Source organism: Stegostoma tigrinum, chromosome 29 (assembly GCF_030684315.1).
Source record: "Stegostoma tigrinum isolate sSteTig4 chromosome 29, sSteTig4.hap1, whole genome shotgun sequence".
Lineage (NCBI taxonomy): Eukaryota > Metazoa > Chordata > Chondrichthyes > Orectolobiformes > Stegostomatidae > Stegostoma > Stegostoma tigrinum.
Window position 1 is genome coordinate 48,262,590 of NC_081382.1, and position 27,541 is coordinate 48,290,130.

Consider the following 27,541-nt stretch of genomic DNA (forward strand, 5'->3'; position numbering starts at 1 on the left):
CGAGAAACAGAGGGCGAGAAACAGAGGGCGAGAAACAGAGGGCGAGGAACAGAGGGGCTGAAACAGAGGGGCTGAAACAGAGGGGCTGAAACAGAGGGCGAGAAACAGAGGGGCTGAAACATAGGGGCTGAAACAGAGGGGCTGAAACAGAGGGACTGAAACAGAGGGGCTGAAACAGAGGGCGAGAATCAGAGGGGCTGAAACAGAGGGCGAGAAACAGAGGGGCTGAAACAGAGGGCGTGAAACAAAGGGCGAGAAACAGAGGTGCTGAAACAGAGGGGCTGAAACAGAGGGGCTGAAACAGAGGGGCTGAAACAGAGGGGCTGAAACAGAGGGCGAGAAACAGAAGGGCTGAAACAGAGGGGCTGAAACAGATGGCGAGAAACAGACGGCCTGAAACAGTGGGCGAGAAACAGAGGGGCTGAAACAGAGGGCGATTAACAGAGAGCGAGGAACAGAGGAGCTGAAACAGAGGGGCTGAAACAGAGGGCGAGAAACAGAGGGCGAGAAACAGAGAGCGAGAAACAGAGGGCGAGATACAGAGGGCGAGAAACAGAGGGGCTGCAACAGAGGGGCTGAAACAGAGGGGCTGAAACAGAGGGGCTGAAACAGAAGGCGAGAAACAGTGGGCGAGAAACAGTGGGCGAGAAACAGAGGGGCTGAACCAGAGGGGCTGAAACAGACGGGCTGAAACAGAGGGCGAGAAACAGAGGGCGAGAAACAGAGAGCGAGAAACAGAGGGCGAGAAACAGAGGGCGAGAAACAGAGGGGCTGAAACAGAGGGGCTGAAACAGAGGGGCTGAAACAGATTGCGAGAAACAGAGGGCGAGAAACAGTGAGCGAGAAACAGAGGGCGAGAAACAGAGGGGCTGAAACAGAGGGGCTGATACCTGATGGCTGAAACAGAGGGTCTGAAACAGAGGGCGAGAAACAGAGGGGCTGAAACAGAGGGCGAGAAACAGAGGGAGAGAAACAGAGGGGCTGAAACAGAGGGGCTGAAACAGAGGGGATGAAACAGAAGGGCTGAAACAGAGGGGCTGAAACAGAGGGGCTGAAACAGAGGGCGAGAAACAGAGGGCGAGAAACAAAGAGCGAGAAACAGAGGGCGAGAAACAGAGGGCGAGAAACAGAGGGCGAGGAACAGAGGGGCTGAAACAGAGGGGCTGAAACAGAGGGCGAGAAACAGAGGGCGAGAAACAGAGGGGTGAAACAGAGGGGCTGAAACAGAGGAGCTGAAACAGAGGGGCTGAAACAGAGGGGATGAAACAGAGGGCGAGAAACAGAGGGGCTGAAACAGAGGGGCTGAAACAGAGGGGCTGAAACAGAGGGGCTGAAACAGAGGGGCTGAAACAGAGGGGCTGAAACAGAGGGCGAGAAACAGAGGGCGAGAAACAGAGAGCGAGAAACAGAGGGCGAGAAACAGAGGGCGAGAAACAGAGGGCGAGAAACAGAGGGGCTGAAACAGAGTGGCTGAAACAGAGGGGATGAAACAGAAGGGCTGAAACAGAGGGGCTGAAACAGAGGGGCTGAAACAGAGGACGAGAAACAGAGGGCGAGAAACAAAGAGCGAGAAACAGAGGGCGAGAAACAGAGGGCGAGAAACAGAGGGCGAGGAACAGAGGGGCTGAAACAGAGGGGCTGAAACAGAGAGCGAGAAACAGAGGGCGATAAACAGAGGGCGAGAAACAGAGGTGCTGAAACAGAGTGGCTGAAAGAGAGGGGCTGATACAGAGGGGCTGAAACAGAGGGCGAGAAACAGAGGGCGAGAAACAGAGAGCGAGAAACAGAGGGCGAGAAACAGAGGGCGAGAAACAGAGGGGCTGAAACAGAGGGGCTGAAACAGAGGGGCTGAAACAGAGGGGCTGAAACAGTGGGCGAGAAACAGAGGGCGAGAAACAGAGAGCGAGAAACAGAGGGCGAGAAACAGCGGGGCTGAAACAGTGGGCGAGAAACAGAGGGGCTGAAACAGAGGGCGAGAAACAGAGAGCGAGAAACAGAGGGGCTGAAACCGAGGGGCTGAAACAGATGGCGAGAAACAGAGGGGCTGAAACAGTGGGCGAGAAACAGAGGGGCTGAAACAGATGGCGAGAAACAGAGGGGCTGAAACAGTGGGCGAGAAACAGAGGGGCTGAAACAGAGGGCGAGAAACAGAGAGCGAGGAACAGAGGAGCTGAAACAGAGGGGCTGAAACAGAGGGCGAGAAACAGAGGGCGAGAAACAGAGAGCGAGAAACAGAGGGCGAGAAACAGAGGGCGAGAAACAGAGGGGGTGAAACAGAGGGGGTGAAACAGAGGGGCTGAAACAGAGGGGCTGAAACAGAGGGCGAGAAACAGTGGGCGAGAAACAGAGGGCGAGAAACAGAGGGGCTGAAACAGAGGGGCTGAAACAGAGGGGCTGAAACAGAGGGCGAGAAACAGAGGGCGAGAAACAGAGAGCGAGAAACAGAGGGCGAGAAACAGAGGGCGAGAAACAGAGGGGCTGAAACAGAGGGGCTGAAACAGAGGGGCTGAAACAGAGGGGCTGAAACAGTGGGCGAGAAACAGAGGGCGAGAAACAGAGAGCGAGAAACAGAGGGCGAGAAACAGCGGGCGAGAAACAGAGGGCGAGAAACAGAGGGGCTGAAACAGAGGGGCTGAAACAGAGGGGCAGAAACAGAGGGCGAGAAACAGAGGGCGAGAAACAGAGGGGCTGAAACAGAGTGGCTGAAACAGAGGGGCTGAAACAGAGGGGCTGAAACAGAGGGCGAGAAACAGAGGGACTGAAACAGAGGGGCTGAAACAGAGGGCGAGAAACAGAGGGGCTGAAACAAAGGGGCTGAAACAGAGGGGCTGAACCAGAGGGACTAAAACAGAGGGGATGAAACAGAGGGCGAGAAACAGAGGGGCTGAAACAGAGTGCGAGAAACAGAGGGGCTGAAACAGAGGGCGAGAAACAAAGGGCGAGAAACAGAGGGCGAGAAACAGAGGGCGAGAAACAGGGGGCGAGAAACAGAGGGGCTGAAACAGAGCGGCTGAAACAGAGGGGCTGAAACAGAGGGGCTGAAACAGAGGGGCTGAAACAGAGTGCGAGAAACAGAGGGCGAGAAACAGAGTGGCTGAAACAGAGGGGCTGATACAGAGTGGCTGAAACAGAGGGGCTGAAACAGAGGGCGAGAAACAGAGGGGCTGAAACAGAGGGGCTGAAACAGAGGGCGAGAAACAGAGGGGCTGAAACAGAGGGGCTGAAACAGAGGGCGAGAAACAGAGGGCGATAAACAGAGGGGTTGAAACAGACGGGCTGAAACAGAGGGGCTGAAACAGAGGGCGAGAAACAGAGGGCGAGAAACAGAGGGCGAAAAACAGAGGGCGAGAAACAGAGGAGCTGAAACAGAGGGGCTGAAACAGAGGGGCTGAAACAGAGGGGCTGAAACAAAGGGGCTGAAACAGAGGGGCTGAAACAGAGTGCGAGAAACAGAGGGCGAGAAACAGAGGGCGAGGAACAGAGGGGCTGAAACAGAGGGGCTGAAACAGAGGGGCTGAAACAGAGGGCGAGAAACAGAGGGCGAGAAACAGAGAGCGAGAAACAGAGGGCGAGAAACAGATGGCGAGAAACAGAGGGGCTGAAACAGAGGGGCTGAAACAGAGGGGCTGAAACAGAGGGGCTGAAACAGAGGGCGAGAAACAGTGGGAGAGAAACAGATGACGAGAAACAGAGGGCGTGAAACAAAGTGCGAGAAACAGAGGTGCTGAAACAGTGGTGCTGAAACTGAGGGGTTGAAACAGAGGGGCTGAAACAGAGGGGCTGAAACAGAGGGCGAGAAACAGAGGGGCTGAAACCGAGGGGCTGAAACAGATGGCGAGAAACAGAGGGGCTGAAACAGTGGGCGAGAAACAGAGGGGCTGAAACAGAGGGCGAGAAACAGAGAGCGAGGAACAGAGGAGCTGAAACAGAGGGGCTGAAACAGAGGGCGAGAAACAGAGGGCGAGAAACAGAGAGCGAGAAACAGAGGGCGAGAAACAGAGGGCGAGAAACAGAGGGGCTGAAACAGAGGGGCTGAAACAGAGGGGCTGAAACAGAGGGGCTGAAACAGAGGGCGAGAAACAGTGGGCGAGAAACAGAGGGCGAGAAACAGAGGGGCTGAAACAGAGGGGCTGAAACAGAGGGGCTGAAACAGAGGGCGAGAAACAGAGGGCGAGAAACAGAGAGCGAGAAACAGAGGGCGAGAAACAGAGGGCGAGAAACAGAGGGGCTGAAACAGAGGGGCTGAAACAGAGGGGCTGAAACAGAGGGGCTGAAACAGTGGGCGAGAAACAGAGGGCGAGAAACAGAGAGCGAGAAACAGAGGGCGAGAAACAGCAGGCGAGAAACAGAGGGCGAGAAACAGAGGGGCTGAAACAGAGGGGCTGAAACAGAGGGGCAGAAACAGAGGGCGAGAAACAGAGGGCGAGAAACAGAGGGGCTGAAACAGAGTGGCTGAAACAGAGGGGCTGAAACAGAGGGGCTGAAACAGAGGGCGAGAAACAGAGGGACTGAAACAGAGGGGCTGAAACAGAGGGCGAGAAACAGAGGGGCTGAAACAAAGCGGCTGAAACAGAGGGGCTGAAACAGAGGGACTGAAACAGAGGGGATGAAACAGAGGGCGAGAAACAGAGGGGCTGAAACAGAGTGCGAGAAACAGAGGGGCTGAAACAGAGGGCGAGAAACAAAAGGCGAGAAACAGAGGGCGAGAAACAGAGGGCGAGAAACAGGGGGCGAGAAACAGAGAGGCTGAAACAGAGGGGCTGAAACAGAGGGGCTGAAACAGAGGGGCTGAAACAGAGTGCCAGAAACAGAGGGCGAGAAACAGAGTGGCTGAAACAGAGGGGCTGATACAGAGTGGCTGAAACAGAGGGGCTGAAACAGAGGGCGAGAAACAGAGGGGCTGAAACAGAGGGGCTGAAACAGAGGGCGAGAAACAGAGGGGCTGAAACAGAGGGGCTGAAACAGAGGGCGAGAAACAGAGGGCGATAAACAGAGGGGTTGAAACAGAGGGGCTGAAACAGAGGGGCTGAAACAGAGGGCGAGAAACAGAGGGCGAGAAACAGAGGGCGAAAAACAGAGGGCGAGAAACAGAGGGGCTGAAACAGAGGGGCTGAAACAGAGGGGCTGAAACAGAGGGGCTGAAACAAAGGGGCTGAAACAGAGGGGCTGAAACAGAGGGCGAGAAACAGAGTGCGAGAAACAGAGGGCGAGGAACAGAGGGGCTGAAACAGAGGGGCTGAAACAGAGGGGCTGAAACAGAGGGCGAGAAACAGAGGGCGAGAAACAGAGAGCGAGAAACAGAGGGCGAGAAACAGATGGCGAGAAACAGAGGGGCTGAAACAGAGGGGCTGAAACAGAGGGGCTGAAACAGAGGGGCTGAAACAGAGGGCGAGAAACAGTGGGAGAGAAACAGAGGACGAGAAACAGAGGGGCTGAAACAGAGGGGCTGAAACAGAGGGGCTGAAACAGAGGGCGAGAAACAGAGGGCGAGAAATAGAGAGCGAGAAACAGAGGGCGAGAAACAGAGGGCGAGAAACAGAGGGGCTGAAACAGAGAGGCTGAAACAGAGGGGCTGAAACAGATGGCGAGAAACAGAGGGGCTGAAACAGAGGGGCTGAAACAGAGGGGCTGAAACAGAGGGGCTGAAACAGAGGGCGAGAAACAGAGGGCGAGAAACAGAGAGCGAGAAACAGAGGGCGAGAAACAGAGGGCGAGAAACAAAGGGCGAGAAACAGAGGGGCTGAAACAGAGGGGCTGAAACAGAGGGGCTGAAAAAGAGGGGCTGATACAGAGGGGCTGAAACAGAGGGGCTGAAACAGAGGGCGAGAAACAGAGGGGCTGAAACAGAGGGGCTGAAACAGAGGGGCTGAAACAGAGGGCGAGAAACAGAGGGGCTGAAACAGAGGGCGAGAAACAGAGGGGCTGAAACAGAGTGCGAGAAACAGAGGGCGAGAAACAGAGGGGCTGAAACAGAGGGGCTGAAACAGAGGAGCTGAAACAGAGGGGCTGAAACAGAGGAGCTGAAACAGAGGGGCTGAAACAGAGGGGCTGAAACAGAGGGCGAGAAACAGTGGGCGAGTAACAGAGGACGAGAAACAGAGGGGCTGAAACAGAGGAGCTGAAACAGAGGGGCTGAAACAGAGGGCGAGAAACAGTGGGCGAGAAACAGAGTGCGCGAAACAGAGGGCGTGAAACAGAGGGCGAGAAACAGAGGGGCTGAAACAGAGGGGCTGAAACAGAGGGGCGGAAACAGATGGCGAGAAACAGAGGGGCTGAAACAGAGGGGCTGAAACAGAGGGGCTGAAACAGAGGGGCTGAAACAGAGGGCGAGAAACAGAGGGCGAGAAACAGAGAGCGAGAAACAGAGGGCGAGAAACAGAGGGCGAGAAACAGAGGGCGAGAAACAGAGGGGCTGAAACAGAGGGGCTGAAACAGAGGGGCTGAAACAGAGGGGCTGATACAGAGGGGCTGAAACAGAGGGGCTGAAACAGAGGGCGAGAAACAGAGGGGCTGAAACAGAGGGGCTGAAACAGAGGGCGAGAAACAGAGGGGCTGAAACAGAGGGGCTGAAACAGAGGGGCTGAAACAGAGGGACTGAAACAGAGGGGCTGAAACAGAGGGACTGAAACAGAGGGGCGGAAACAGAGGGCGAAAAACAGAGGGGCTGAAACAGAGAGCGAGAAACAAAGGGCGAGAAAGAATGGTGCTGAAAAAGAGGGGCTGAAACAGAGGGGCTGAAACAGAAGGGCTGAAACAGAGGGCGAGAAACAGAGGGGCTGAAACAGAGGGGCTGAAACATATGGCGAGAAACAGAGGGGCTGTAACAGTGGGCGAGAAACAGAGGGGCTGAAACAGAGGGCGAGAAACAGAGAAAGAGAAACAGAGGGCGAGAAACAGAGGGGCTGAAACAGAGGGGCTGAAACAGTGGGCTGAAACAGATGGGCTGAAACAGTGGGGCTGAAACAGAGGGGCTGAAACAGTGGGCGAGAAACAGAGGGTGAGAAACAGAGGGCGAGAAACAGAGGGCGAGAAACAGAGGGGCTGAAACAGAGGGGCTGATACTGAGGGGCTGAAACAGAGGGTCTGAAACATAGGGCGAGAAACAGAGGGGCTGAAAAAGAGGGCGAGAAACAGAGGGGCTGAAACAGTTGGGCTTAAACAGAAGGGCTGAAAAAGAGGGGCTGAAACAGAGGGGCTGAAACAGAGGGCGAGAAACAGAGGGGCTGAAACAGAGGGCGAGAAACAGAGGGGCTGAAACCGATGGCGAGAAACAGATGGCGAGAAACAGAGGGGTGAAACAGAGGGGCTGAAACAGAGGAGCTGAAACAGAGGGGCTGAAACAGAGGGGATGAAACAGAGGGCGAGAAACAGAGGGGCTGAAACAGAGGGGCTGAAACAGAGGGGCTGAAACAGAGGGGCTGAAACAGAGGGGCTGAAACAGAGGGGCTGAAACAGAGGGCGAGAAACAGAGGGCGAGAAACAGAGAGCGAGAAACAGAGGGCGAGAAACAGAGGGCGAGAAACAGAGGGCGAGAAACAGAGGGGCTGAAACAGAGGGGCTGAAACAGAGGGGATGAAACAGAAGGGCTGAAACAGAGGGGCTGAAACAGAGGGGCTGAAACAGAGGGCGAGAAACAGAGGGCGAGAAACAAAGAGCGAGAAACAGAGGGCGAGAAACAGAGGGCGAGAAACAGAGGGCGAGGAACAGAGGGGCTGAAACAGAGGGGCTGAAACAGAGGGGCTGAAACAGAGGGCGAGAAACAGAGGGGCTGAAACAGAGGGGCTGAAACAGAGGGGCTGAAACAGAGGGACTGAAACAGAGGGGCTGAAACAGAGGGCGAGAATCAGAGGGGCTGAAACAGAGGGCGAGAAACAGAGGGGCTGAAACAGAGGGCGTGAAACAAAGGGCGAGAAACAGAGGTGCTGAAACAGAGGGGCTGAAACAGAGGGGCTGAAACAGAGGGGCTGAAACAGAGGGGCTGAAACAGAGGGCGAGAAACAGAAGGGCTGAAACAGAGGGGCTGAAACAGATGGCGAGAAACAGACGGCCTGAAACAGTGGGCGAGAAACAGAGGGGCTGAAACAGAGGGCGATTAACAGAGAGCGAGGAACAGAGGAGCTGAAACAGAGGGGCTGAAACAGAGGGCGAGAAACAGAGGGCGAGAAACAGAGAGCGAGAAACAGAGGGCGAGATACAGAGGGCGAGAAACAGAGGGGCTGCAACAGAGGGGCTGAAACAGAGGGGCTGAAACAGAGGGGCTGAAACAGAAGGCGAGAAACAGTGGGCGAGAAACAGTGGGCGAGAAACAGAGGGGCTGAAACAGAGGGGCTGAAACAGACGGGCTGAAACAGAGGGCGAGAAACAGAGGGCGAGAAACAGAGAGCGAGAAACAGAGGGCGAGAAACAGAGGGCGAGAAACAGAGGGGCTGAAACAGAGGGGCTGAAACAGAGGGGCTGAAACAGATTGCGAGAAACAGAGGGCGAGAAACAGAGAGCGAGAAACAGAGGGCGAGAAACAGAGGGGCTGAAACAGAGGGGCTGATACCTGATGGCTGAAACAGAGGGTCTGAAACAGAGGGCGAGAAACAGAGGGGCTGAAACAGAGGGCGAGAAACAGAGGGAGAGAAACAGAGGGGCTGAAACAGAGGGGCTGAAACAGAGGGGATGAAACAGAAGGGCTGAAACAGAGGGGCTGAAACAGAGGGGCTGAAACAGAGGGCGAGAAACAGAGGGCGAGAAACAAAGAGCGAGAAACAGAGGGCGAGAAACAGAGGGCGAGAAACAGAGGGCGAGGAACAGAGGGGCTGAAACAGAGGGGCTGAAACAGAGGGCGAGAAACAGAGGGCGAGAAACAGAGGGCGAGAAACAGAGGGGCTGAAACAGAGTGGCTGAAACAGAGGGGCTGATACAGAGGGGCTGAAACAGAGGGCGAGAAACATTGGGGCTGAAACAGAGCGGCTGAAACAGAGGGCGAGAAACCAAGGGGCTGAAACAGTTGGGCTGAAACAGAGGGGCTGAAACAGAGGGACTGAAACAGAGGGGCTGAAACAGAGGGCGAGAAACAGAGGGGCTGAAACAGAGGGCGAGAAACAGAGGGGCTGAAACAGAGGGCGTGAAACAAAGGGCGAGAAACAGAGGTGCTGAAACAGAGGGGCTGAAACAGAGGGGCTGAAACAGAGGGGCTGAAACAGAGGGTCTGAAACAGAGGGCGAGAAACAGAGGGGCTGAAACAGAGGGGCTGAAACAGATGGCGAGAAACAGACGGCCTGAAACAGTGGGCGAGAAACAGAGGGGCTGAAACAGAGGGCGAGAAACAGAGAGCGAGGAACAGAGGAGCTGAAACAGAGGGGCTGAAACAAAGGGCGAGAAACAGAGGGCGAGAAACAGAGAGCGAGAAACAGAGGGGCTGAAACAGTGGGCGAGAAACAGAGGGGCTGAAACAGAGGGGCTGAAACAGAGGGGCTGAAACAGAGGGGCTGAAACAGAGGGCGAGAAACAGTGGGCGAGAAACAGAGGGCGAGAAACAGAGGGGCTGAAACAGAGGGGCTGAAACAGACGGGCTGAAACAGAGGGCGAGAAACAGAGGGCGAGAAACAGAGAGCGAGAAACAGAGGGCGAGAAACAGAGGGGCTGAAACAGAGGGGCTGAAACAGAGGGGCTGAAACAGAGGGCGAGAAACAGAGGGCGAGAAACAGAGAGCGAGAAACAGAGGGCGAGAAACAGAGGGCGAGAAACAGAGGGGCTGAAACAGAGGGGCTGAAACAGAGGGGCTGAAACAGAGGGGCTGAAACAGAGGGCGAGAAACAGAGGGCGAGAAACAGAGGGGCTGAAACAGAGGGGCTGAAACAGAGGGGCTGAAACAGAGGGGCTGATACAGAGGGGCTGAAACAGAGGGGCTGAAACAGAGGGCGAGAAACAGAGGGGCTGAAACAGAGGGGCTGAAACAGAGGGCGAGAAACAGAGGGGCTGAAACAGAGGGGCTGAAACAGAGGGGCTGAAACAGAGGGACTGAAACAGAGGGGCTGAAACAGAGGGACTGAAACAGAGGGGCGGAAACAGAGGGCGAAAAACAGAGGGGCTGAAACAGAGAGCGAGAAACAAAGGGCGAGAAAGAATGGTGCTGAAAAAGAGGGGCTGAAACAGAGGGGCTGAAACAGAAGGGCTGAAACAGAGGGCGAGAAACAGAGGGGCTGAAACAGAGGGGCTGAAACATATGGCGAGAAACAGAGGGGCTGTAACAGTGGGCGAGAAACAGAGGGGCTGAAACAGAGGGCGAGAAACAGAGAAAGAGAAACAGAGGGCGAGAAACAGAGGGGCTGAAACAGAGGGGCTGAAACAGTGGGCTGAAACAGATGGGCTGAAACAGTGGGGCTGAAACAGAGGGGCTGAAACAGTGGGCGAGAAACAGAGGGTGAGAAACAGAGGGCGAGAAACAGAGGGCGAGAAACAGAGGGGCTGAAACAGAGGGGCTGATACTGAGGGGCTGAAACAGAGGGTCTGAAACATAGGGCGAGAAACAGAGGGGCTGAAAAAGAGGGCGAGAAACAGAGGGGCTGAAACAGTTGGGCTTAAACAGAAGGGCTGAAAAAGAGGGGCTGAAACAGAGGGGCTGAAACAGAGGGCGAGAAACAGAGGGGCTGAAACAGAGGGCGAGAAACAGAGGGGCTGAAACCGATGGCGAGAAACAGAGGGCGAGAAACAGAGGGGTGAAACAGAGGGGCTGAAACAGAGGAGCTGAAACAGAGGGGCTGAAACAGAGGGGATGAAACAGAGGGCGAGAAACAGAGGGGCTGAAACAGAGGGGCTGAAACAGAGGGGCTGAAACAGAGGGGCTGAAACAGAGGGGCTGAAACAGAGGGGCTGAAACAGAGGGCGAGAAACAGAGGGCGAGAAACAGAGAGCGAGAAACAGAGGGCGAGAAACAGAGGGCGAGAAACAGAGGGCGAGAAACAGAGGGGCTGAAACAGAGGGGCTGAAACAGAGGGGATGAAACAGAAGGGCTGAAACAGAGGGGCTGAAACAGAGGGGCTGAAACAGAGGGCGAGAAACAGAGGGCGAGAAACAAAGAGCGAGAAACAGAGGGCGAGAAACAGAGGGCGAGAAACAGAGGGCGAGGAACAGAGGGGCTGAAACAGAGGGGCTGAAACAGAGGGGCTGAAACAGAGGGCGAGAAACAGAGGGGCTGAAACAGAGGGGCTGAAACAGAGGGGCTGAAACAGAGGGACTGAAACAGAGGGGCTGAAACAGAGGGCGAGAATCAGAGGGGCTGAAACAGAGGGCGAGAAACAGAGGGGCTGAAACAGAGGGCGTGAAACAAAGGGCGAGAAACAGAGGTGCTGAAACAGAGGGGCTGAAACAGAGGGGCTGAAACAGAGGGGCTGAAACAGAGGGGCTGAAACAGAGGGCGAGAAACAGAAGGGCTGAAACAGAGGGGCTGAAACAGATGGCGAGAAACAGACGGCCTGAAACAGTGGGCGAGAAACAGAGGGGCTGAAACAGAGGGCGATTAACAGAGAGCGAGGAACAGAGGAGCTGAAACAGAGGGGCTGAAACAGAGGGCGAGAAACAGAGGGCGAGAAACAGAGAGCGAGAAACAGAGGGCGAGATACAGAGGGCGAGAAACAGAGGGGCTGCAACAGAGGGGCTGAAACAGAGGGGCTGAAACAGAGGGGCTGAAACAGAAGGCGAGAAACAGTGGGCGAGAAACAGTGGGCGAGAAACAGAGGGGCTGAAACAGAGGGGCTGAAACAGACGGGCTGAAACAGAGGGCGAGAAACAGAGGGCGAGAAACAGAGAGCGAGAAACAGAGGGCGAGAAACAGAGGGCGAGAAACAGAGGGGCTGAAACAGAGGGGCTGAAACAGAGGGGCTGAAACAGATTGCGAGAAACAGAGGGCGAGAAACAGAGAGCGAGAAACAGAGGGCGAGAAACAGAGGGGCTGAAACAGAGGGGCTGATACCTGATGGCTGAAACAGAGGGTCTGAAACAGAGGGCGAGAAACAGAGGGGCTGAAACAGAGGGCGAGAAACAGAGGGAGAGAAACAGAGGGCGAGAAACAGAGGGCGAGAAACAGAGGGCGAGAAACAGAGGGCGAGGAACAGAGGGGCTGAAACAGAGGGGCTGAAACAGAGGGCGAGAAACAGAGGGCGAGAAACAGAGGGCGAGAAACAGAGGGGCTGAAACAGAGTGGCTGAAACAGAGGGGCTGATACAGAGGGGCTGAAACAGAGGGCGAGAAACATTGGGGCTGAAACAGAGCGGCTGAAACAGAGGGCGAGAAACCAAGGGGCTGAAACAGTTGGGCTGAAACAGAGGGGCTGAAACAGAGGGACTGAAACAGAGGGGCTGAAACAGAGGGCGAGAAACAGAGGGGCTGAAACAGAGGGCGAGAAACAGAGGGGCTGAAACAGAGGGCGTGAAACAAAGGGCGAGAAACAGAGGTGCTGAAACAGAGGGGCTGAAACAGAGGGGCTGAAACAGAGGGGCTGAAACAGAGGGGCTGAAACAGAGGGCGAGAAACAGAGGGGCTGAAACAGAGGGGCTGAAACAGATGGCGAGAAACAGACGGCCTGAAACAGTGGGCGAGAAACAGAGGGGCTGAAACAGAGGGCGAGAAACAGAGAGCGAGGAACAGAGGAGCTGAAACAGAGGGGCTGAAACAAAGGGCGAGAAACAGAGGGCGAGAAACAGAGAGCGAGAAACAGAGGGGCTGAAACAGTGGGCGAGAAACAGAGGGGCTGAAACAGAGTGGCTGAAACAGAGGGGCTGAAACAGAGGGGCTGAAACAGAGGGCGAGAAACAGTGGGCGAGAAACAGAGGGCGAGAAACAGAGGGGCTGAAACAGAGGGGCTGAAACAGACGGGCTGAAACAGAGGGCGAGAAACAGAGGGCGAGAAACAGAGAGCGAGAAACAGAGGGCGAGAAACAGAGGGGCTGAAACAGAGGGGCTGAAACAGAGGGGCTGAAACAGAGGGCGAGAAACAGAGGGCGAGAAACAGAGAGCGAGAAACAGAGGGCGAGAAACAGAGGGCGAGAAACAGAGGGGCTGAAACAGAGGGGCTGAAACAGAGGGGCTGAAACAGAGGGGCTGAAACAGAGGGCGAGAAACAGAGGGCGAGAAACAGAGGGGCTGAAACAGAGGGCGAGAAACAGAGGGCGAGAAACAGAGGGCGAGAAACAGAGGGGCTGAAACAGAGGGGCTGAAACAGAGGGACTGAAACAGAGGGCGAGAAACAGAGGGCGAGAAACAGAGGCGCTGAAACAGAGTGGCTGAAACAGAGGGGCTGAAACAGAGGGGCTGAAACAGAGGGCGAGAAACAGAGGGGCTGAAACAGAGGGGCTGAAACAGAGGGCGAGAAACAGAGGGGCTGAAACAGAGGGGCTGAAACAGAGGGGCTGAAACAGAGGGACTGAAACAGAGGGGCTGAAACAGAGGGCAAGAAACAGAGGGGCTGAAACAGAGTGCGAGAAACAGAGGGGCTGAAACAGAGGGCGAGAAACAAAGGGCGAGAAACAGAGGTGCTGAAACAGAGGGGCTGAAACAGAGGGGCTGAAACAGAGGGCGAGAAACTGAGGGGCTGAAACAGAGGGGCTGAAACAGATGGCCCAGAAACAGAGGGGCTGAAACATGGGCGAGAAACAGAGGGGCTGAAACAGAGGGCGAGAAACAGAGAGCGAGAAACAGAGGGCGAGAAACAGAGGGCGAGAAACAGGGGGCGAGAAACAGAGTGGCTGAAACAGAGGGGCTGAAACAGAGGGGCTGAAACAGAGGGCTTGAAACAGAGGGGCTGAAACAGAGGGCGTGAAACAAAGGGCGAGAAACAGAGGTGCTGAAACAGTGGGGCTGAAACAGAGGGGCTGAAACAGAGGGGCTGAAACAGAGGGGCTGAAACAGAGGGCGAGAAACAGAGGGGCTGAAACAGAGGGGCTGAAACAGATGGCGAGAAACAGAGGGGCTGAAACAGTGGGCGAGAAACAGAGGGGCTGAAACAGAGGGCGAGAAACAGAGAGCGAGAAACAGAGGGCGAGAAACCTAGGGCGAGAAACAGGGGGCGAGAAACAGAGGGGCTGAAACAGAGGGGCTGAAACAGAGGGGCTGAAACAGAGGGGCTGAAACAGAGGGGCTGAAACAGAGGGCGAGAAACAGAGGGCGAGAAACAGAGGGGCTGAAACAGAGGGGCTGATACAGAGGGGCTGAAACAGAGGGGCTGAAACAGAGGGGCTGAAACAGAGGGCGAGAAACAGTGGGCGAGAAACAGAGTGCGCGAAACAGAGGGCGTGAAACAGAGGGCGAGAAACAGAGGGGCTGAAACAGAGGGGCTGAAACAGAGGGGCGGAAACAGATGGCGAGAAACAGAGGGGCTGAAACAGAGGGGCTGAAACAGAGGGGCTGAAACAGAGGGCGAGAAACAGAGGGCGAGAAACAGAGAGCGAGAAACAGAGGGCGAGAAACAGAGGGCGAGAAACAGAGGGCGAGAAACAGAGGGGCTGAAACAGAGGGGCTGAAACAGAGGGGCTGAAACAGAGGGGCTGATACAGAGGGGCTGAAACAGAGGGGCTGAAACAGAGGGCGAGAAACAGAGGGGCTGAAACAGAGGGGCTGAAACAGAGGGCGAGAAACAGAGGGGCTGAAACAGAGGGGCTGAAACAGAGGGGCTGAAACAGAGGGACTGAAACAGAGGGGCTGAAACAGAGGGACTGAAACAGAGGGGCGGAAACATGAGGGCGAGAAACAGAGGGGCTGAAACAGAGGGGCTGAAACATATGGGTAGAAACAGAGGGGCTGTAACAGTGGGCGAGAAACAGAGGGGCTGAAACAGAGGGGCTGAAACAGTGGGCTGAAACAGAGGAGCTGAAACAGAGGGGCTGAAACAGAGGGGATGAAACAGAGGGCGAGAAACAGAGGGGCTGAAACAGAGGGGCTGAAACAGAGGGGCTGAAACAGAGGGGCTGAAACAGATTGCGAGAAACAGAGGGCGAGAAACAGAGAGCGAGAAACAGAGGGCGAGAAACTGAGGGCGAGAAACAGAGGGTGAGAAACAGAGGGGCTGAAACAGAGGGGCTGAAACAGAGGGGCAGAAACAGAGGGCGAGAAACAGAGGGGCTGAAACAGTGGGGCTGAAACAGAGGGGCTGAAACAGAGGGCGAGAAACAGTGGGCGAGAAACAGAGGACGAAAAACAGAGGGGCTGAAACAGAGGGGCTGAAACAGAGGGGCTGAAACAGAGGGAGGGAAACAGAGGGCGAGAAACAGAGAGCGAGAAACAGAGGGCGAGAAACAGAGGGCGAGAAACAGAGGGGCTGAAACAGAGGGGCTGAAACAGAGGGGCTGAATCAGATGGCGAGAAACAGAGGGGTTGAAACAGAGGGGCTGAAACAGAGGGGCTGAAACAGAGGGGCTCAAACAGAGGGCGAGAAACAGAGAGGCTGAAACAGAGGTGCTGAAACAGATGGCGAGAAACAGAGGGGATGAAACAGTGGGCGAGAAACACAGGGGCTGAAACAGAGGGCGAGAAACAGAGAAAGAGAAACAGAGGGCGAGAAACAGAGGGGCTGAAACAGAGGGGCTGAAACAGAGGGGCTGAAACAGATGGGCTGAAACAGAGGGGCTGAAACAGAGGGGCTGAAGCAGTGGGTGAGAAACAGAGGGCGAGAAACAGAGGGCGAGAAACAGAGGGCGAGAAACAGAGGGGCTGAAACAGAGGGGCTGATACCTGATGGCTGAAACAGAGGGTCTGAAACAGAGGGCGAGAAACAGAGGGGCTGAAACAGAGGGCGAGAAACAGAGGGCGAGAAACAGAGGGGCTGAAACAGAGGGGCTGAAACAGAGGGGATGAAACAGAAGGGCTGAAACAGAGGGGCTGAAACAGAGGGGCTGAAACAGAGGGCGAGAAACAGAGGGCGAGAAACAAAGAGCGAGAAACAGAGGGCGAGAAACAGAGGGCGAGAAACAGAGGGCGAGGAACAGAGGGGCTGAAACAGAGGGGCTGAAACAGAGGGCGAGAAACAGAGGGCGAGAAACAGAGGGCGAGAAACAGAGGGGCTGAAACAGAGTGGCTGAAACAGAGGGGCTGATACAGAGGGGCTGAAACAGAGGGCGAGAAACATTGGGGCTGAAACAGAGCGGCTGAAACAGAGGGCGAGTAACCAAGGGGCTGAAACAGTTGGGCTGAAACAGAGGGGCTGAAACAGAGGGACTGAAACAGAGGGGCTGAAACAGAGGGCGAGAAACAGAGGGGCTGAAACAGAGGGCGAGAAACAGAGGGGCTGAAACAGAGGGCGTGAAACAAAGGGCGAGAAACAGAGGTGCTGAAACAGAGGGGCTGAAACAGAGGGGCTGAAACAGAGGGGCTGAAACAGAGGGGCTGAAACAGAGGGCGAGAAACAGAGGGGCTGAAACAGAGGGGCTGAAACAGATGGCGAGAAACAGACGGCCTGAAACAGTGGGCGAGAAACAGAGGGGCTGAAACAGAGGGCGAGAAACAGAGAGCGAGGAACAGAGGAGCTGAAACAGAGGGGCTGAAACAGAGGGCGAGAAACAGAGGGCGAGAAACAGAGAGCGAGAAACAGAGGGCGAGAAACAGAGGGCGAGAAACAGAGGGGCTGAAACAGAGGGGCTGAAACAGAGGGGCTGAAACAGAGGGGCTGAAACAGAGGGCGAGAAACAGTGGGCGAGAAACAGAGGGCGAGAAACAGAGGGGCTGAAACAGAGGGGCTGAAACAGACGGGCTGAAACAGAGGGCGAGAAACAGAGGGCGAGAAACAGAGAGCGAGAAATAGAGGGCGAGAAACAGAGGGGCTGAAACAGAGGGGCTGAAACAGAGGGGCTGAAACAGAGGGCGAGAAACAGAGGGGCTGAAACAGAGGGCGAGAAACAAAAGGCGAGAAACAGAGGGCGAGAAACAGAGGGCGAGAAACAGGGGGCGAGAAACAGAGGGGCTGAAACAGAGGGGCTGAAACAGAGGGGCTGAAACAGAGTGGCTGAAACAGAGTGCCAGAAACAGAGGGCGAGAAACAGAGTGGCTGAAACAGAGGGGCTGATACAGAGTGGCTGAAACAGAGGGGCTGAAACAGAGGGCGAGAAACAGAGGGGCTGAAACAGAGGGGCTGAAACAGAGGGCGAGAAACAGAGGGGCTGAAACAGAGGGGCTGAAACAGAGGGCGAGAAACAGAGGGCGATAAACAGAGGGGTTGAAACAGAGGGGCTGAAACAGAGGGGCTGAAACAGAGGGCGAGAAACAGAGGGCGAGAAACAGAGGGCGAAAAACAGAGGGCGAGAAACAGAGGGGCTGAAACAGAGGGGCTGAAACAGAGGGGCTGAAACAGAGGGGCTGAAACAAAGGGGCTGAAACAGAGGGGCTGAAACAGAGGGCGAGAAACAGAGTGCGAGAAACAGAGGGCGAGGAACAGAGGGGCTGAAACAGAGGGGCTGAAACAGAGGGGCTGAAACAGAGGGCGAGAAACAGAGGGCGAGAAACAGAGAGCGAGAAACAGAGGGCGAGAAACAGATGGCGAGAAACAGAGGGGCTGAAACAGAGGGGCTGAAACAGAGGGACTGAAACAGAGGGGCTGAAACAGAGGGCGAGAAACAGTGGGAGAGAAACAGAGGACGAGAAACAGAGGGGCTGAAACAGAGGGGCTGAAACAGAGGGGCTGAAACAGAGGGCGAGAAACAGAGGGCGAGAAATAGAGAGCGAGAAACAGAGGGCGAGAAACAGAGGGCGAGAAACAGAGGGGCTGAAACAGAGAGGCTGAAACAGAGGGGCTGAAACAGATGGCGAGAAACAGAGGGGCTGAAACAGAGGGGCTGAAACAGAGGGGCTGAAACAGAGGGGCTGAAACAGAGGGCGAGAAACAGAGGGCGAGAAACAGAGAGCGAGAAACAGAGGGCGAGAAACAGAGGGCGAGAAACAGAGGGCGAGAAACAGAGGGGCTGAAACAGAGGGGCTGAAACAGAGGGGCTGAAAAAGAGGGGCTGATACAGAGGGGCTGAAACAGAGGGGCTGAAACAGAGGGCGAGAAACAGAGGGGCTGAAACAGAGGGGCTGAAACAGAGGGGCTGAAACAGAGGGCGAGAAACAGAGGGGCTGAAACAGAGGGCGAGAAACAGAGGGGCTGAAACAGAGTGCGAGAAACAGAGGGCGAGAAACAGAGGGGCTGAAACAGAGGGGCTGAAACAGAGGAGCTGAAACAGAGGGGCTGAAACAGAGGAGCTGAAACAGAGGGGCTGAAACAGAGGGGCTGAAACAGAGGGCGAGAAACAGTGGGCGAGTAACAGAGGACGAGAAACAGAGGGGCTGAAACAGAGGAGCTGAAACAGAGGGGCTGAAACAGAGGGCGAGAAACAGTGGGCGAGAAACAGAGTGCGCGAAACAGAGGGCGTGAAACAGAGGGCGAGAAACAGAGGGGCTGAAACAGAGGGGCTGAAACAGAGGGGCGGAAACAGATGGCGAGAAACAGAGGGGCTGAAACAGAGGGGCTGAAACAGAGGGGCTGAAACAGAGGGGCTGAAACAGAGGGCGAGAAACAGAGGGCGAGAAACAGAGAGCGAGAAACAGAGGGCGAGAAACAGAGGGCGAGAAACAGAGGGCGAGAAACAGAGGGGCTGAAACAGAGGGGCTGAAACAGAGGGGCTGAAACAGAGGGGCTGATACAGAGGGGCTGAAACAGAGGGGCTGAAACAGAGGGCGAGAAACAGAGGGGCTGAAACAGAGGGGCTGAAACAGAGGGCGAGAAACAGAGGGGCTGAAACAGAGGGGCTGAAACAGAGGGGCTGAAACAGAGGGACTGAAACAGAGGGGCTGAAACAGAGGGACTGAAACAGAGGGGCGGAAACAGAGGGCGAAAAACAGAGGGGCTGAAACAGAGAGCGAGAAACAAAGGGCGAGAAAGAATGGTGCTGAAAAAGAGGGGCTGAAACAGAGGGGCTGAAACAGAAGGGCTGAAACAGAGGGCGAGAAACAGAGGGGCTGAAACAGAGGGGCTGAAACATATGGCGAGAAACAGAGGGGCTGTAACAGTGGGCGAGAAACAGAGGGGCTGAAACAGAGGGCGAGAAACAGAGAAAGAGAAACAGAGGGCGAGAAACAGAGGGGCTGAAACAGAGGGGCTGAAACAGTGGGCTGAAACAGATGGGCTGAAACAGTGGGGCTGAAACAGAGGGGCTGAAACAGTGGGCGAGAAACAGAGGGTGAGAAACAGAGGGCGAGAAACAGAGGGCGAGAAACAGAGGGGCTGAAACAGAGGGGCTGATACTGAGGGGCTGAAACAGAGGGTCTGAAACATAGGGCGAGAAACAGAGGGGCTGAAAAAGAGGGCGAGAAACAGAGGGGCTGAAACAGTTGGGCTTAAACAGAAGGGCTGAAAAAGAGGGGCTGAAACAGAGGGGCTGAAACAGAGGGCGAGAAACAGAGGGGCTGAAACAGAGGGCGAGAAACAGAGGGGCTGAAACCGATGGCGAGAAACAGAGGGCGAGAAACAGAGGGGTGAAACAGAGGGGCTGAAACAGAGGAGCTGAAACAGAGGGGCTGAAACAGAGGGGATGAAACAGAGGGCGAGAAACAGAGGGGCTGAAACAGAGGGGCTGAAACAGAGGGGCTGAAACAGAGGGGCTGAAACAGAGGGGCTGAAACAGAGGGGCTGAAACAGAGGGCGAGAAACAGAGGGCGAGAAACAGAGAGCGAGAAACAGAGGGCGAGAAACAGAGGGCGAGAAACAGAGGGCGAGAAACAGAGGGGCTGAAACAGAGGGGCTGAAACAGAGGGGATGAAACAGAAGGGCTGAAACAGAGGGGCTGAAACAGAGGGGCTGAAACAGAGGGCGAGAAACAGAGGGCGAGAAACAAAGAGCGAGAAACAGAGGGCGAGAAACAGAGGGCGAGAAACAGAGGGCGAGGAACAGAGGGGCTGAAACAGAGGGGCTGAAACAGAGGGGCTGAAACAGAGGGCGAGAAACAGAGGGGCTGAAACAGAGGGGCTGAAACAGAGGGGCTGAAACAGAGGGACTGAAACAGAGGGGCTGAAACAGAGGGCGAGAATCAGAGGGGCTGAAACAGAGGGCGAGAAACAGAGGGGCTGAAACAGAGGGCGTGAAACAAAGGGCGAGAAACAGAGGTGCTGAAACAGAGGGGCTGAAACAGAGGGGCTGAAACAGAGGGGCTGAAACAGAGGGGCTGAAACAGAGGGCGAGAAACAGAAGGGCTGAAACAGAGGGGCTGAAACAGATGGCGAGAAACAGACGGCCTGAAACAGTGGGCGAGAAACAGAGGGGCTGAAACAGAGGGCGATTAACAGAGAGCGAGGAACAGAGGAGCTGAAACAGAGGGGCTGAAACAGAGGGCGAGAAACAGAGGGCGAGAAACAGAGAGCGAGAAACAGAGGGCGAGATAGAGAGGGCGAGAAACAGAGGGGCTGCAACAGAGGGGCTGAAACAGAGGGGCTGAAACAGAGGGGCTGAAACAGAAGGCGAGAAACAGTGGGCGAGAAACAGTGGGCGAGAAACAGAGGGGCTGAAACAGAGGGGCTGAAACAGACGGGCTGAAACAGAGGGCGAGAAACAGAGGGCGAGAAACAGAGAGCGAGAAACAGAGGGCGAGAAACAGAGGGCGAGAAACAGAGGGGCTGAAACAGAGGGGCTGAAACAGAGGGGCTGAAACAGATTGCGAGAAACAGAGGGCGAGAAACAGAGAGCGAGAAACAGAGGGCGAGAAACAGAGGGGCTGAAACAGAGGGGCTGATACCTGATGGCTGAAACAGAGGGTCTGAAACAGAGGGCGAGAAACAGAGGGGCTGAAACAGAGGGCGAGAAACAGAGGGAGAGAAACAGAGGGGCTGAAACAGAGGGGCTGAAACAGAGGGGATGAAACAGAAGGGCTGAAACAGAGGGGCTGAAACAGAGGGGCTGAAACAGAGGGCGAGAAACAGAGGGCGAGAAACAAAGAGCGAGAAACAGAGGGCGAGAAACAGAGGGCGAGAAACAGAGGGCGAGGAACAGAGGGGCTGAAACAGAGGGGCTGAAACAGAGGGCGAGAAACAGAGGGCGAGAAACAGAGGGCGAGAAACAGAGGGACTGAAACAGAGTGGCTGAAACAGAGGGGCTGATACAGAGGGGCTGAAACAGAGGGCGAGAAACATTTGGGCTGAAACAGAGCGGCTGAAACAGAGGGCGAGAAACCAAGGGGCTGAAACAGTTGGGCTGAAACAGAGGGGCTGAAACAGAGGGACTGAAACAGAGGGGCTGAAACAGAGGGCGAGAAACAGAGGGGCTGAAACAGAGGGCGAGAAACAGAGGGGCTGAAACAGAGGGCGTGAAACAAAGGGCGAGAAACAGAGGTGCTGAAACAGAGGGGCTGAAACAGAGGGGCTGAAACAGAGGGGCTGAAACAGAGGGGCTGAAACAGAGGGCGAGAAACAGAGGGGCTGAAACAGAGGGGCTGAAACAGATGGCGAGAAACAGACGGCCTGAAACAGTGGGCGAGAAACAGAGGGGCTGAAACAGAGGGCGAGAAACAGAGAGCGAGGAACAGAGGAGCTGAAACAGAGGGGCTGAAACAAAGGGCGAGAAACAGAGGGCGAGAAACAGAGAGCGAGAAACAGAGGGGCTGAAACAGTGGGCGAGAAACAGAGGGGCTGAAACAGAGGGGCTGAAACAGAGGGGCTGAAACAGAGGGGCTGAAACAGAGGGCGAGAAACAGTGGGCGAGAAACAGAGGGCGAGAAACAGAGGGGCTGAAACAGAGGGGCTGAAACAGACGGGCTGAAACAGAGGGCGAGAAACAGAGGGCGAGAAACAGAGAGCGAGAAACAGAGGGCGAGAAACAGAGGGGCTGAAACAGAGGGGCTGAAACAGAGGGGCTGAAACAGAGGGCGAGAAACAGAGGGCGAGAAACAGAGAGCGAGAAACAGAGGGCGAGAAACAGAGGGCGAGAAACAGAGGGGCTGAAACAGAGGGGCTGAAACAGAGGGGCTGAAACAGAGGGGCTGAAACAGAGGGCGAGAAACAGAGGGCGAGAAACAGAGGGGCTGAAACAGAGGGCGAGAAACAGAGGGCGAGAAACAGAGGGCGAGAAACAGAGGGGCTGAAACAGAGGGGCTGAAACAGAGGGACTGAAACAGAGGGCGAGAAACAGAGGGCGAGAAACAGAGGCGCTGAAACAGAGTGGCTGAAACAGAGGGGCTGAAACAGAGGGGCTGAAACAGAGGGCGAGAAACAGAGGGGCTGAAACAGAGGGGCTGAAACAGAGGGCGAGAAACAGAGGGGCTGAAACAGAGGGGCTGAAACAGAGGGGCTGAAACAGAGGGACTGAAACAGAGGGGCTGAAACAGAGGGCAAGAAACAGAGGGGCTGAAACAGAGTGCGAGAAACAGAGGGGCTGAAACAGAGGGCGAGAAACAAAGGGCGAGAAACAGAGGTGCTGAAACAGAGGGGCTGAAACAGAGGGGCTGAAACAGAGGGCGAGAAACTGAGGGGCTGAAACAGAGGGGCTGAAACAGATGGCCCAGAAACAGAGGGGCTGAAACATGGGCGAGAAACAGAGGGGCTGAAACAGAGGGCGAGAAACAGAGAGCGAGAAACAGAGGGCGAGAAACAGAGGGCGAGAAACAGGGGGCGAGAAACAGAGTGGCTGAAACAGAGGGGCTGAAACAGAGGGGCTGAAACAGAGGGCTTGAAACAGAGGGGCTGAAACAGAGGGCGTGAAACAAAGGGCGAGAAACAGAGGTGCTGAAACAGTGGGGCTGAAACAGAGGGGCTGAAACAGAGGGGCTGAAACAGAGGGGCTGAAACAGAGGGCGAGAAACAGAGGGGCTGAAACAGAGGGGCTGAAACAGATGGCGAGAAACAGAGGGGCTGAAACAGTGGGCGAGAAACAGAGGGGCTGAAACAGAGGGCGAGAAACAGAGAGCGAGAAACAGAGGGCGAGAAACCTAGGGCGAGAAACAGGGGGCGAGAAACAGAGGGGCTGAAACAGAGGGGCTGAAACAGAGGGGCTGAAACAGAGGGGCTGAAACAGAGGGGCTGAAACAGAGGGCGAGAAACAGAGGGCGAGAAACAGAGGGGCTGAAACAGAGGGGCTGATACAGAGGGGCTGAAACAGAGGGGCTGAAACAGAGGGGCTGAAACAGAGGGCGAGAAACAGTGGGCGAGAAACAGTGTGCGCGAAACAGAGGGCGTGAAACAGAGGGCGAGAAACAGAGGGGCTGAAACAGAGGGGCTGAAACAGAGGGGCGGAAACAGATGGCGAGAAACAGAGGGGCTGAAACAGAGGGGCTGAAACAGAGGGGCTGAAACAGAGGGCGAGAAACAGAGGGCGAGAAACAGAGAGCGAGAAACAGAGGGCGAGAAACAGAGGGCGAGAAACAGATGGCGAGAAACAGAGGGGCTGAAACAGAGGGGCTGAAACAGAGGGGCTGAAACAGAGGGGCTGATACAGAGGGGCTGAAACAGAGGGGCTGAAACAGAGGGCGAGAAACAGAGGGGCTGAAACAGAGGGGCTGAAACAGAGGGCGAGAAACAGAGGGGCTGAAACAGAGGGGCTGAAACAGAGGGGCTGAAACAGAGGGACTGAAACAGAGGGGCTGAAACAGAGGGACTGAAACAGAGGGGCGGAAACATGAGGGCGAGAAACAGAGGGGCTGAAACAGAGAGCGAGAAACAAAGGGCGAGAAAGAATGGTGCTGAAAAAGAGGGGCTGAAACAGAGGGGCTGAAACAGAAGGGCTGAAACAGAGGGCGAGAAACAGAGGGGCTGAAACAGAGGGGCTGAAACATATGGGTAGAAACAGAGGGGCTGTAACAGTGGGCGAGAAACAGAGGGGCTGAAACAGAGGGGCTGAAACAGTGGGCTGAAACAGAGGAGCTGAAACAGAGGGGCTGAAACAGAGGGGATGAAACAGAGGGCGAGAAACAGAGGGGCTGAAACAGAGGGGCTGAAACAGAGGGGCTGAAACAGAGGGGCTGAAACAGAGGGGCTGAAACAGAGGGGCTGAAACAGAGGGCGAGAAACAGAGGGCGAGAAACAGAGAGCGAGAAACAGAGGGCGAGAAACAGAGGGCGAGAAACAGAGGGCGAGAAACAGAGGGGCTGAAACAGAGGGGCTGAAACAGAGGGGATGAAACAGAAGGGCTGAAACAGAGGGGCTGAAACAGAGGGGCTGAAACAGAGGGCGAGAAACAGAGGGCGAGAAACAAAGAGCGAGAAACAGAGGGCGAGAAACAGAGGGCGAGAAACAGAGGGCGAGGAACAGAGGGGCTGAAACAGAGGGGCTGAAACAGAGGGGCTGAAACAGAGGGCGAGAAACAGAGGGGCTGAAACAGAGGGGCTGAAACAGAGGGCGAGAAACAGAGGGGCTGAAACAGAGGGGCTGAAACAGAGGGGCTGAAACAGAGGGACTGAAACAGAGGGGCTGAAACAGAGGGCGAGAATCAGAGGGGCTGAAACAGAGGGCGAGAAACAGAGGGGCTGAAACAGAGGGCGTGAAACAAAGGGCGAGAAACAGAGGTGCTGAAACAGAGGGGCTGAAACAGTGGGGCTGAAACAGAGGGGCTGAAACAGAGGGGCTGAAACAGAGGGCGAGAAACAGAAGGGCTGAAACAGAGGGGCTGAAACAGATGGCGAGAAACAGACGGCCTGAAACAGTGGGCGAGAAACAGAGGGGCTGAAACAGAGGGCGATTAACAGAGAGCGAGGAACAGAGGAGCTGAAACAGAGGGGCTGAAACAGAGGGCGAGAAACAGAGGGCGAGAAACAGAGAGCGAGAAACAGAGGGCGAGATACAGAGGGCGAGAAACAGAGGGGCTGCAACAGAGGGGCTGAAACAGAGGGGCTGAAACAGAGGGGCTGAAACAGAAGGCGAGAAACAGTGGGCGAGAAACAGTGGGCGAGAAACAGAGGGGCTGAAACAGAGGGGCTGAAACAGACGGGCTGAAACAGAGGGCGAGAAACAGAGGGCGAGAAACAGAGAGCGAGAAACAGAGGGCGAGAAACAGAGGGCGAGAAACAGAGGGGCTGAAACAGAGGGGCTGAAACAGAGGGGCTGAAACAGATTGCGAGAAACAGAGGGCGAGAAACAGAGAGCGAGAAACAGAGGGCGAGAAACTGAGGGCGAGAAACAGAGGGTGAGAAACAGAGGGGCTGAAACAGAGGGGCTGAAACAGAGGGGCAGAAACAGAGGGCGAGAAACAGAGGGGCTGAAACAGTGGGGCTGAAACAGAGGGGCTGAAACAGAGGGCGAGAAACAGTGGGCGAGAAACAGAGGACGAAAAACAGAGGGGCTGAAACAGAGGGGCTGAAACAGAGGGGCTGAAACAGAGGGAGGGAAACAGAGGGCGAGAAACAGAGAGCGAGAAACAGAGGGCGAGAAACAGAGGGCGAGAAACAGAGGGGCTGAAACAGAGGGGCTGAAACAGAGGGGCTGAATCAGATGGCGAGAAACAGAGGGGTTGAAACAGAGGGGCTGAAACAGAGGGGCTGAAACAGAGGGGCTCAAACAGAGGGCGAGAAACAGAGAGGCTGAAACAGAGGTGCTGAAACAGATGGCGAGAAACAGAGGGGATGAAACAGTGGGCGAGAAACACAGGGGCTGAAACAGAGGGCGAGAAACAGAGAAAGAGAAACAGAGGGCGAGAAACAGAGGGGCTGAAACAGAGGGGCTGAAACAGAGGGGCTGAAACAGATGGGCTGAAACAGAGGGGCTGAAACAGAGGGGCTGAAGCAGTGGGTGAGAAACAGAGGGCGAGAAACAGAGGGCGAGAAACAGAGGGCGAGAAACAGAGGGGCTGAAACAGAGGGGCTGATACCTGATGGCTGAAACAGAGGGTCTGAAACAGAGGGCGAGAAACAGAGGGGCTGAAACAGAGGGCGAGAAACAGAGGGCGAGAAACAGAGGGGCTGAAACAGAGGGGCTGAAACAGAGGGGATGAAACAGAAGGGCTGAAACAGAGGGGCTGAAACAGAGGGGCTGAAACAGAGGGCGAGAAACAGAGGGCGAGAAACAAAGAGCGAGAAACAGAGGGCGAGAAACAGAGGGCGAGAAACAGAGGGCGAGGAACAGAGGGGCTGAAACAGAGGGGCTGAAACAGAGGGCGAGAAACAGAGGGCGAGAAACAGAGGGCGAGAAACAGAGGGGCTGAAACAGAGTGGCTGAAACAGAGGGGCTGATACAGAGGGGCTGAAACAGAGGGCGAGAAACATTGGGGCTGAAACAGAGCGGCTGAAACAGAGGGCGAGTAACCAAGGGGCTGAAACAGTTGGGCTGAAACAGAGGGGCTGAAACAGAGGGACTGAAACAGAGGGGCTGAAACAGAGGGCGAGAAACAGAGGGGCTGAAACAGAGGGCGAGAAACAGAGGGGCTGAAACAGAGGGCGTGAAACAAAGGGCGAGAAACAGAGGTGCTGAAACAGAGGGGCTGAAACAGAGGGGCTGAAACAGAGGGGCTGAAACAGAGGGGCTGAAACAGAGGGCGAGAAACAGAGGGGCTGAAACAGAGGGGCTGAAACAGATGGCGAGAAACAGACGGCCTGAAACAGTGGACGAGAAACAGAGGGGCTGAAACAGAGGGCGAGAAACAGAGAGCGAGGAACAGAGGAGCTGAAACAGAGGGGCTGAAACAGAGGGCGAGAAACAGAGGGCGAGAAACAGAGAGCGAGAAACAGAGGGCGAGAAACAGAGGGCGAGAAACAGAGGGGCTGAAACAGAGGGGCTGAAACAGAGGGGCTGAAACAGAGGGGCTGAAACAGAGGGCGAGAAACAGTGGGCGAGAAACAGAGGGCGAGAAACAGAGGGGCTGAAACAGAGGGGCTGAAACAGACGGGCTGAAACAGAGGGCGAGAAACAGAGGGCGAGAAACAGAGAGCGAGAAACAGAGGGCGAGAAACAGAGGGGCTGAAACAGAGGGGCTGAAACAGAGGGGCTGAAACAGAGGGCGAGAAACAGAGGGCGAGAAACAGAGAGCGAGAAACAGAGGGCGAGAAACAGAGGGCGGGAAACAGAGGGGCTGAAACAGAGGGGCTGAAACAGAGGGGCTGAAACAGAGGGGCTGAAACAGAGGGCGAGAAACAGAGGGCGATGAACAGAGGGGCTGAAACAGAGGGCGAGAAACAGAGGGCGAGAAACAGAGGGAGAGAAACAGAGGGGCTGAAACAGAGGGGCTGAAACAGAGGGACTGAAACAGAGGGCGAGAAACAGAGGGCGAGAAACAGAGGCGCTGAAACAGAGTGGCTGAAACAGAGGGGCTGAAACAGAGGGGCTGAAACAGAGGGCGAGAAACAGAGGGGCTGAAACAGAGGGGCTGAAACAGAGGGCGAGAAACAGAGGGGCTGAAACAGAGGGGCTGAAACAGAGGGGCTGAAACAGAGGGACTGAAACAGAGGGGCTGAAACAGAGGGCAAGAAACAGAGGGGCTGAAACAGAGTGCGAGTAACAGAGGGGCTGAAACAGAGGGCGAGAAACAAAGGGCGAGAAACAGAGGTGCTGAAACAGAGGGGCTGAAACAGAGGGGCTGAAACAGAGGGCGAGAAACTGAGGGGCTGAAACAGAGGGGCTGAAACAG